The 12293-nt window shown below is 40.3% G+C and overlaps 1 protein-coding gene across 1 annotated transcript in view; it reads left to right on the forward strand.

The window, feature by feature from the left end:
* The first annotated feature begins 249 nt into the window (after positions 1 to 249).
* Positions 250 to 12293, forward strand: part of LOC134536501 (5-hydroxytryptamine receptor-like) — a 1474690-nt gene continuing 1462646 nt past the window's right edge. The window contains exon 1 of the mRNA XM_063376223.1: positions 250 to 324. The gene's annotated coding sequence lies outside the window, so the exon portion shown is untranslated. The remainder of the gene's footprint in view (positions 325 to 12293) is intronic.

Here is a 12293-nt window from a genome sequence, read left to right on the forward strand (position 1 = left end):
TGCGAAAAAGAGATAAAAATAAGATATTTTAATCAACATAAATTAAAATTAATGTTAAAATCTGACTGGGACATACCAGTTATCTGCTGGGTTTCAAAAACATATGCAATAATGCCCTGCTGTGACAATTCGTCGTTTTAACTGACACATCTGCCGGCAAACCCGCATTTACTTCATCGAACGTAAAAGTTTGAAATAACCGGAACATAACCCGAGCATGAAGACATCTCCAACTTTTCTGGCGTGAAGATCAGAGCCACGTCTGACCAGGCAGCCTGGAAGGTCCTCCAGGACTCCCAGAAGCTCCTGCTCGCTGCGGTCCAGGTAAGTCCTCATCCTCCTGTAAGCACATCTGCACATGTCGACACTAACACTGCAGGTATAGTCCTCATCTCTCCTGTAAGCACATGTGCACGAGTCGACACTAACACTGCAGGTATAGTCCTCATCTCTCCTGTAAACACATGTGCGCGAGTCGACACTAACACTGGAGGTATAGTCCTCATCTCTCCTGTAAGCACATGTGCATGAGTCGACACTAACACTGCAGGTATAGTCATCATCTCTCCTGTAAGCACATGTGCGCCAGTCGACACTAACACTGCAGGTATAGTCCTCATACGTCCTGTAAACACATGTGCGCGAGTCGACACTAAAACTGCAGGTATAGTCCTCATCTCTCCTGTAAGCACATGTGCACGAGTCGACACTAACACTGCAGGTATAGTCCTCATCTCTCCTGTAAACACATGTGCGCGAGTCGACACTAACACTGGAGGTATAGTCCTCATCTCTCCTGTAAGCACATGTGCATGAGTCGACACTAACACTGCAGGTATAGTCATCATCTCTCCTGTAAGCACATGTGCGCCAGTCGACACTAACACTGCAGGTATAGTCCTCATACGTCCTGTAAACACATGTGCGCGAGTCGACACTAAAACTGCAGGTATAGTCCTCATCTCTCCTGTAAGCACATGTGCGCAAGTCGACACTAACACTGCAGGTATAGTCCTCATACGTCCTGTAAACAAATGTGCGCGAGTCGACACTAACACTGCAGGTATAGATCCTCATACGTCCTGTAAGCACATGTGCGCGAGTCGACACTAACACTGAAGGTATAGACCTCATCTCTCCTGTAAGCACATGTGCGCGAGTCGACACTAACACTGCAGGTATAGTCCTCATCTCTCCTGTAAACACATGTGCGCGAGTTGACACTAACACTGCAGGTATAGTCCTCATCTCTCCTGTAAGCACATGTGCGCCAGTCGACATTAACACTGCAGGTATAGTCCTCTTCTCTCCTGTAAGCACATGTGCGCCAGTAGACACTAACACTGCAGGTATATTCCTCATCTCTCATGTAAGCACATGTGCACGAGTCGACACTAACACTGCAGGTATAGTCCTCATCTCTCATGTAAGCACATGTGCACGAGTCGACACTAACACTGCAGGTATAGTCCTCATCTCTCCTGTAAACACATGTGCGCGAGTCGACACTAACACTGAATGTATATAACTCATACGTCCTGTAAGCACATGTGCGCGGCTCGACACTAACACTGCAAGTATATTCCTCATCTCTCATGTAAGCACATGTGCGCGAGTCGACACTAACACTGCAGGTATAGTCCTCATCTCTCCTGTAAGCACATGTGCGCGAGTCGACACTAACACTGCAGGTATAGACCTCATACGTCCTGTAAGCACATGTGCGCGAGTCGACACTAACACTGCAGGTAAAGTCCTCATCTCTTGTGAAGCACATGTGCGCGAGTCGACACTAACACTGCAGGTATAGTCCTCATCTCTCCTGTAAGCTCATGTGCGCGATTGGACACTAACACTGCAGGTATAGTCCTCATCTCTCCTGTAAGCACATGTGCGCGAGTCGACACTAACACTGCAGGTATAGTCCTCATACGTCCTGTAAACACATGTGCGCGAGTCGACACTAACACTGCAGGTATAGACCTCATACGTCCTGTAAGCAAATGTGCGCGAGTCGACACTAACACTGCAGGTATAGTCCTCATCTCTCCTGTAAGCACATGTGCGCGAGTCGACACTAACACTGCAGGTATAGTACTCATCTCTCCTGTAAGCACATGTGCGCGAGTAGACACTAACACTGCAGGTATACTCCTCATCTCTCCAGTAAGCACATGTGCGCGAGTCGACACTAACACTGCGGGTATATGCCTCATCTCTCCTGTAAGCACATGTGTGCGAGTCGACACTAAAACTGCAGGTATAGTCCTCATCTCTCCTGTAAGCACATGTGCGCGAGTCGACACTAACATTGCAGGTATAGTCCTCATCTCTCCTGTAAGCACATGTGCGCGAGTCGACACTAAAACTGCAGGTATAGTCCTCATCTCTCCTGTAAGCACATTTGCGCGTGTCAACACTAACACTGCAGGTATAGTCCTCATAAGTCCTGTAAACACATGTGCGCGAGTCGACACTAACACTGCAGGTATAGACCTCATACGTCCTGTAAGCACATGTGCGCGAGTCTACACTAACACTGCAGGTATAGTCCTCATCTCTCCTGTAAACACATTTGCGTGAGTCGACACTAACACTGCAGATATAGGTCTCATCTCTCCTGTATGCACATGTGCGCGAATCGACACTAACACTGCAGGCATAGACCTCATACGTCCTGTAAACACATGTGCGCGAGTCGACACTAAAACTGCAGGTATAGTCCTCATCTCTCATGTAAGCACATGTGCGCCAGTCGACACTTACACTGCAGGTATAGTCCTCATCTCTCCTGTAAGCACATGTGCGCCAGTCGACACTAACACTGCAGGTATAGTCCTCATCTCTCATGTAAGCACATGTGCACGAGTCGACACTAACACTGCAGGTATAGTCCTCATCTCTCCTGTAAACACATGTGCGCCAGTCGACACTAACACTGCAGGTATAGTCCTCATCTCTCCTGTAAGCACATGTGCGCCAGTCGACACTAACACTGCAGGTATAGTCCTCATCTCTCCTGTAAGCACATGTGCGCCAGTCGACACTAACACTGCAGGTATAGTCCTCATCTCTCATGTAAGCACATGTGCACGAGTCGACACTAACACTGCAGGTATAGTCCTCATCTCTCCTGTAAGCACATGTGCGCGAGTCGACACTAACACTGCAGGTATAGTCCTCATCTCTCCTGTAAACACATGTGCGCCAGTCGACACTAACACTGCAGGTATAGTCCTCATCTCTCCTGTAAGCACATGTGCGCCAGTCGACACTAACACTGCAGGTATAGTCCTCATCTCTCCTGTAAGCACATGTGCGCCAGTCGACACTAACACTGCAGGTATAGTCCTCATCTCTCATGTAAGCACATGTGCACGAGTCGACACTAACACTGCAGGTATAGTCCTCATCTCTCCTGTAAGCACATGTGCGCCAGTCGACACTAACACTGCAGGTATAGTCCTCATCTCTCCTGTAAGCACATGTGCGCCAGTCGACACTAACACTGCAGGTATAGTCCTCATCTCTCATGTAAGCACATGTGCACGAGTCGACACTAACACTGCAGGTATAGTCCTCATCTCTCCTGTAAGCACATGTGCGCCAGTCGAAACTAACACTGCAGGTATAGTCCTCATCTCTCCTGTAAGCACATGTGCGCCAGTCGACACTAACACTGCAGGTATAGTCCTCATCTCTCCTGTAAGCACATGTGCGCCAGTCGACACTAACACTGCAGGTATAGTCCTCATCTCTCCTGTAAGCACATGTGCGCCAGTCGACACTAACACTGCAGGTATAGTCCTCATCTCTCATGTAAGCACATGTGCACGAGTCGACACTAACACTGCAGGTATAGTCCTCATTTCTCCTGTAAGCACATGTGCGCCAGTCGACACTAACACTGCAGGTATAGTCCTCATCTCTCCTGTAAGCACATGTGCGCCAGTCGACACTAACACTGCAGGTATAGTCCTTATCTCTCCTGTAAGCACATGTGCGCCAGTCGACACTAACACTGCAGGTATAGTCCTCATCTCTCCTGTAAGCACATGTGCGCCAGTCGACACTAACACTGCAGGTATAGTCCTCATCTCTCCTGTAAGCACATGTGCGCCAGTCGACACTAACACTGCAGGTATAGTCCTCATACTTCCTGTAAACACATGTGCGCTAGTCGACACTACCACTGCAGGTATAGTCCTCATCTCTCATGTAAGCACATGTGCGCCAGTCGACACTAACACTGCAGGTATAGTCCTCATCTCTCCTGTAAGCACATGTGCGCCAGTCGACACTAACACTGCAGGTATAGTCCTCAGCTTTCCTGTAAGCACATGTGCGCCAGTTGACACTAACACTGCAGGTATAGTCCTCATCTCTCCTGTAAGCACATGTGCGCCAGTCGACACTAACACTGCAGGTATAGTCCTCATCTCTCATGTAAGCACATGTGCGCCAGTCGACACTAACACTGCAGGTATAGTCCTCATCTCTCATGTAAGCACATGTGCGCCAGTCGACACTAACACTGCAGGTATAGTCCTCATCTCTCCTGTAAGCACATGTGCGCCAGTTGACACTAACACTGCAGGTATAGTCCTCATCTCTCATGTAAGCACATGTGCACGAGTCGACACTAACACTGCAGGTAAAGTCCTCATCTCTCCTCTAAGCACATGTGCGCCAGTCGACACTAACACTGCAGGTATAGTCCTCATCTCTCCTGTAAGCACATGTGCGCCAGTCGACACTAACACTGCAGGTATAGTCCTCATCTCACCTGTAAGCACATGTGCCCCAGTCGACACTAACACTGCAGGTATAGTCCTCATCTCTCCTGTAAGCACATGTGCGCCAGTCGACACTAACACTGCAGGTATAGTCCTCATCTCTCCTGTAAGCACATGTGCGCCAGTCGACACTAACACTGCAGGTATAGTCCTCATCTCTCCTGTAAGCACATGTGCGCCAGTCGACATTAACACTACAGGTATAGTCCTCATCTCTCATGTAAGCACATGTGCGCCAGTCGACACTAACACTGCAGGTATAGTCCTCATCTCTCCTGTAAGCACATGTGCGCCAGTCGACACTAACACTGCAGGTATAGTCCTCATCTCTCCTGTAAGCACATGTGCGCCAGTCGACACTAACACTGCAGGTATAGTCCTCATCTCTCATGTAAGCACATGTGCGCCAGTCGACACTAACACTGCAGGTATAGTCCTCATCTCTCCTGTAAGCACATGTGCGCCAGTCGACACTAACACTGCAGGTATAGTCCTCATCTCTCATGTAAGCACATGTGCACGAGTCGACACTAACACTGCAGGTATAGTCCTCATCTCTCCTGTAAACACGTGTGCTAGTCGACACTTACACTGCAGGTATAGTCCTCATCTCTCCTGTAAGCACATGTGCGCCAGTCGACACTAACACTGCAAGTATAGTCCTCATCTCTCATGTAAGCACATGTGCGCCAGTCGACACTAACACTGCAGGTATAGTCCTCATCCTCCTGTAAGCACATGTGCGAGAGCCGACACTAACACTGCAGGTATAGTCCTCATCTCTCCTGTAAGCACATGTGCGCCAGTCGACACTAACACTGCAGGTATAGTCCTCATCTCTCCTGTAAACACATGTGCGCCAGTCGACACTAACACTGCAGGTATAGTCCTCATCTCTCCTGTAAGCACATGTGCGCCAGTCGACACTAACACTGCAGGTATAGTCCTCATCTCTCATGTAAGCACATGTGCGCCAGTCGACACTAACACTGCAGGTATAGTCCTCATCTCTCCTGTAAGCACATGTGCGCCAGTCGACACTAACACTGCAGGTATAGTCCTCATCTCTCATGTAAGCACATGTGCACGAGTCGACACTAACACTGTAGGTATAGTCCTCATCTCTCCTGTAAACACGTGTGCTAGTCGACATTTACACTGCAGGTATAGTCCTCATCTCTCCTGTAAGCACATGTGCGCCAGACGACACTAACACTGCAGGTATAGTCCTCATCTCTCATGTAAGCACATGTGCGCCAGTCGACACTAACACTGCAGGTATAGTCATCATCTCTCCTGTAAGCACATGTGCGCCAGTCGACACTAACACTGCAGGTATAGTTCTCATCTCTTATTTAAGCACATGTGCACGAGACGACACTAACACTGCAGGTATAGTCCTCATCTCTCATGTAAGCACATGTGCACGAGTCGACACTAACACTGCAGGTATAATCCTCATCTCTCCTCTAAGCACATGTGCGCCAGTCGACACTTACACTGCAGGTATAGTCCTCATCTCTCCTGTAAGCACATGTGCGCCAGTCGACACTAACACTGCAGGTATAGTCCTCATCTCTCATGTAAGCACATGTGCGCCAGTCGACACTAACACTGCAGGTATAGTCCTCATCTCTCATGTAAGCACATGTGCGCCAGTCGACACTAACACTGCAGGTATAGTCCTCATCTCTCCTGTAAGCACATGTGCGTCAGTCGACACTAACACTGCAGGTATAGTCCTCATCTCTAATGTAAGCACATGTGCACGAGTCGACACTTACACTGCAGATATAGTCCTCATCTCTCCTGTAAGCACATGTGCGCCAGTCGACACTTACACTGCAGGTATAGTCCTCATCTCTTCTGTAAGCACATGTGCGCCTGTCGACACTAACACTGCAGGTATAGTCCTCATCTCTCATGTAAGCACATGTGCGCCAGTCGACACTAACACTGCAGGTATAGTCCTCATCTCTCCTGTAAGCTCATGTGCGCCAGTCGACACTAACACTGCAGGTATAGTCCTCATCTCTCCTGTAAGCACATGTGCGCCAGTCGACACTAACACTGCAGGTATAGTCCTCATCTCTCCTGTAAGCACATGTGCGCCAGTCGACACTAACACTGCAGGTATAGTCCTCATCTCTCCTGTAAGCACATGTGCGCCAGTCGACACTAACACTGCAGGTATAGTCCTCATCTCTCCTGTAAGCACATGTGCGCGAGTCGACACTAACAGGGTGAGTCTGAATTCACCCGACAAACATTCGACTTAATGTTTATCATGAAAATATTTTTCATACATTATATGTTTTAGTTTAGTGCTGGTATGTGTGTTTGAATTAAGGTTTGACAAAAATTTTATTGTAAATAATAGAGCAAATATTTAAGTAGTATCAGTGAGCGTATTAGTTTGCTATTTTTAATGATCTTCTATGACCATCGCATCTTTTTTTGCTGTAAGAAAATTATTACTTTAAAATATTTAGGGTGTAACATGCCACTAAAAATGTGTCGAAAATTTAAGGTTATACCCCCAATTATTTAAAAGAGATAATTTTGCTACTATATTTAAATTCGTTGTGGTTTTGAATTTTGTTAATTACATATAACTCAGACGCACAGTCTTAAATCTTAAATAATTTCTCTAGTATATACAGTAATAAAAGCTGTTCATTTCCAAGTGCAAAGACGTATACTAGCCTTGGAAATAATATATGTTTCAAATAATTTCGTCGTGCAGCCGAGGTTTGTGGGTTGAATTCAGCAAGATTATGCACATCCAGTTATATACAACAGTAAAATTTTCGTGAATAATTAATTTTACTTTGAAGTTCCTATATAATTTAAAATCAGGGGGCGTCACAATTGTTCATTTCTCAAATTATTGTAACGCAAAAAAATGCATGAATGTCACAATTAATCTTTTTAGGTGTATCATTTTAACAATATTTTTTACTTTATTTATTTGAATAGATAAATCCCAGTGATTTGTAGCGGTTTCAGCTAAGTGTTATTTAAATTGTACGTCAAATTGTACTGAAACTTTAATTTTAGAAGACAGGATGGTGACTGACTTGTACCTAAAAAAAAAAGAAATTCCTTAAGTTGTATTTGTTATTAAGATTAAATATTTGTTCTAATACGCCAACTATTTATGTACTCAAAAATGCCTCTTGTTTCAGCATTAAGAATATTAGCATAATTTATTTTGTTATTAGATTAAATTGATCAATAAAGGTATTATTTTTAATGACCCATAAATTATGTCAAGGTAAATGTAGCAGTAACATTCAAGTACACGTTATAAAATGTAAATAATTACCAAAATGTTTACGGATGTCTAGAGTCGCGCTCCAGGATCCAGGCGTTAGCCCACTCCCGCCATTCTGACTGGTGATGGTTTCCTGGAATCCCTCCAGGAAGATCCTGCGTCATGCCGTGGCTGATTGCTTCCCCAGTTTGAACTCTGATGTACAGTTTTACCGTTTTTTTAAGTCAACGCGTTTCGTGAGCCCGTATGCTGAAATTTAATTATACTTCGAATATATTACGTGATAAAATGGCATGCCGACCAATGCGCTAACATTTTCAAGACAAAAAGGCTGTCTGACTGATATGCATAATTTATCAAATACATGTAGTGGATACCAAATCCACTATCACTTCGTCGGTAGCTATGCTGTATTCACCCAGACTTACAAGTGTCACCAATTTTAAGATTGCTTTCAAAGGAAACAATTAAATTTTTATAAACTCCTTCTCATTATTAACTTAAAAAATACCTACACATGTTTGAATATCTCTAGGCTCAATGTTAAAACTTTATTGACCTTTAATTGTCTGATCCCACTGTTTCAACGCATTAACTACCAAACTTATAAAATAATATATTGTTTAAAACTTTTTATAATACTTGCATGTTTAAAGAACGATAAAAATATTTATATTTTGCTTTTAAACGCTAAATAAACTTTTGATAAAATTTGAATTGTAATACATGGACTGGCATAAAAATATATTATCAATGTTATGAATAATAAATGTTTTAAGTGTTAGCTTGGGTTTATTACCCAATTACATATTCTTCTCATAATGGAGTGCATTTGCTTCAATAAATTTCTCCAAATTAAACAATATAAGGCATAATAGACTTTGTATTTTTGAAACACGGGTAAAAAAAGTAGAAGTTAAAAGTATCTGCTTTAGGAATTATCTTTAAAAAAATTTAAAGAATTTAGTGGTTTAAAGTTAATAAAATTAATAAATGTAAGGATTGAGTATTTCTCGTGTGATAAAAAAAGCAATATAGGACACAAATAATTCTTAAATGTTTTGTTATTTCTTTATTTACTACCTACAATGTGAAAAAACAGATATTTTCTCGACTCACAAACATTATTTATGGAAAAATATCTAATTTTGTAAAAAAGTTTATATTTTAATAATAAATGCTTATGTTTTAAATAGGTATTAATTTCAATTTATGGCAAAAAAAACAATATTTTAAACGGTAAATTATATCTAGTTAAGTGATGTGTTGGAGTGTAAATTTCAATATTTAATTGTTATATTTTGTCATCTCAAAAACAACCAAATAATTATTAAATAACTTACCAGCTTGAGAATATCATAATAACTAATAATAAGAATAAATTAATTACTATTCTTCATATGCCTGTAATGACACATAATAAACATTGCCACATGTATGTAAGCGTTGTTTTGTGAGCATCTGTAAGCGGTGGAATTTGCAACATTATTAACATTTATTTTCGTCTCAAAATCTGTTGTTCTAAGTAATGTAATGAATAGTTTTGTTTGACAATATAAAAACTAATATTCAGGTAAAATATGTATAAAAAATACATTAAATTTACTCTACGTGAATGTTTTTACCTTAGTTGAATTTTTTTTAAAATTTGTATCAATAAATATTAATTGGTTAGTTATTTTGGTGTTAAAATATTAAAATTGTTACAATAACTTTCTCAGTAATATATCTGTGGGAAAAAATAAACTTTATAACTTCATACAGATAATAATTTTCACCATAAAAAGTACATAAATTAACAAATACAAGCTTTGATAGAAAAACATTCCATGCATAGCATCGCACAACTCTGGCATGTGAAATATTTTCTTTTCCTAGGAGAAACGGAATAAGTGAATGCCATTGATAAACTAGTTAAACTTAGTACGCAAACAGTAAAAAAACTGCGTGATTATGTTGCACGAATCTCATTAATTCGATATAATTTGGAAGGGATTTTTATTGTTTACTTTAAAATTTATTTTACCACTGCTTTTGTGTCTTACGTTTATGAGAGGTATGAACAGTTTTATTATTTGAATTGTTTTGGGAAGCCAAAGTAATTAAAATAATTTAACTCTACTTTTTTGAAGCAGCAAAGATGAGATCGTTACGTGTTTACCTAGCTGAAACTATCTCTGGTACTGTCATAAAAATGAGTTACTGTACATTTAATGTAAAACCTTAAGCTACATGGTTATCGATAACAAATAATTGATTGTTTTCGTAAATGTATTTTTCCATGAAAGCGAAAGGCTTCCCATAAGTTAATAATGACGGTGTTGGTGCCAAATTTTTCGGTTTTAATGGGGTGACTGCACTTGAATAAACAAAATCATTAATTAGACAACGGCCAGGAATATGAATCTTAAATTTGGGCTTTGCGCGTAACGACACGATATCATTTTTGTGACAGCTAAGAGGCAATATTTTTTCCTCCACCCCTCTATAAGAAGGCAATCTAGTTATTTTACGATAGTTTGCAACTGGCCATTTGTGATAAATAGGCAATAATAATTTTAGAGAATAAATTGTACAGTGATGTGACCAAATTGTCACATTTAAAGCCTTTGTTAGTAAAATTTTTTTGTTAAAACAGGGAACATTATAAAACTAACATTTTTATTTTTATAAATGTGTCACTTTATGTTTCCATAAAATTTTGAATCTAAATTCATTTATTGCTTTGGTATGTAGAAATGTTAGGGTTGAAGCCAAAATGATTACAAAATAAATTGATCATTATGTAAGCACCACATATGTTTTAGTAAAATTTACCTTAATTTTAGATTCATTAATTTCAAGTACCTGCTTGATAAATGGTAACACTTACGTATGAGGACTCCATACTATCAATTTTTTGAGTATTATATTTAATATAAAAAAGTATGTACCTAACCCTGTTGATTGTGCGGGAAGACGTTTCGGTATTCAAAACCGTAACCGCTTATAAATTAGTTTTAAGTTCGGGAATTCACAATAAAAGTCAGAAAAAAGCCATCAGACTATCTATTTCGGCTATGCATTACTTGTGAACAGTAAGTTAATCGTAGATATATTTGTAAAAATACTTACGAATATCAAAAAATATGCCCAAACACTATGAAATTGTTTCCGGTAAATATATAATTGAGTTGCAATTTGGTTTTACTTAAAGTTTTTCATTTGTGAAATAAAAAAACCAACAATTTAAAAAAAGAAATAGTGGCTTGTATTTAAATGATACCAGACGTTTTTTACTAAATATAGATGGAATTCACTGGTTGGAATACTTTTCGCATTTACAGAGATCCTGGATATATTCCGGGAAGGTCAATGTGTCTTCTGTTTTCCAAACTAGCGTCAGGTATATCAATGTTTCCAATACATACCTGAATCATCTTGCGTGTTACTGTTTTAATGACCACAATGAAACACATATATTTACGGACAATCTAAATTGGTTTGAAAGTGCAAAGAAATTATTTTTTTTTAATAATATATTTAGCTTTAAGTCAGAGTTAAACGCTCGAAGTTATACCTAAACACACATAACTTTTTCATAACAAGAAAAAAGTGCGAACGCATCTAATTGGAAAATAATAAGTGTGAATTTAACGAATATAAATCATATTTAAGTAAAAAATAAAACAAATTTAACTTAATTGAATGGCGCTAAGCCAACGTGTGCCAGTGCTAGCGTCAATAACTAAAATAATAAATTTTTTCAAAATTTTTTCTCTTAAAAATTTTCTTAATACAACCCTTTCTCCAAATTGGGAGAAATTAAAGAAAAAAATGTTTTCTTTAATTATCACTATACACGTTGCTGGATGTACAGAAGATAATATATTTATTTTCAGACACTTGGCTCACTCATAAAATATTGCTAATCACAATGCAATAATTTTTTAAAAACAATTCCTAGCCAATGGATAAAAAAATTGAAGTTATTACTCAAATTATAAGTTAAATATAAATTGTATTTTTAATTGCAGTATATTGTTGCTTTTGTTTTTAAAAAGGTTTTTGTTGCCTTGAGGTGTCACGACCACGAGCGCACGACAAACCTTCGGGAACCTGGTGCTGTGTAAGTGGAAGGGATATTACCTGTAGTGAGGCAACCTCCTGTCACTAGCTTCAAGTGATACCGGGAGAACTCACTAGACTGACACCAGGAATCTAGTGTGTCAGCACAGCGC

Source organism: Bacillus rossius, chromosome 11, assembly GCF_032445375.1.
Source record: "Bacillus rossius redtenbacheri isolate Brsri chromosome 11, Brsri_v3, whole genome shotgun sequence".
Taxonomy (NCBI): Eukaryota; Metazoa; Arthropoda; class Insecta; order Phasmatodea; family Bacillidae; genus Bacillus; species Bacillus rossius.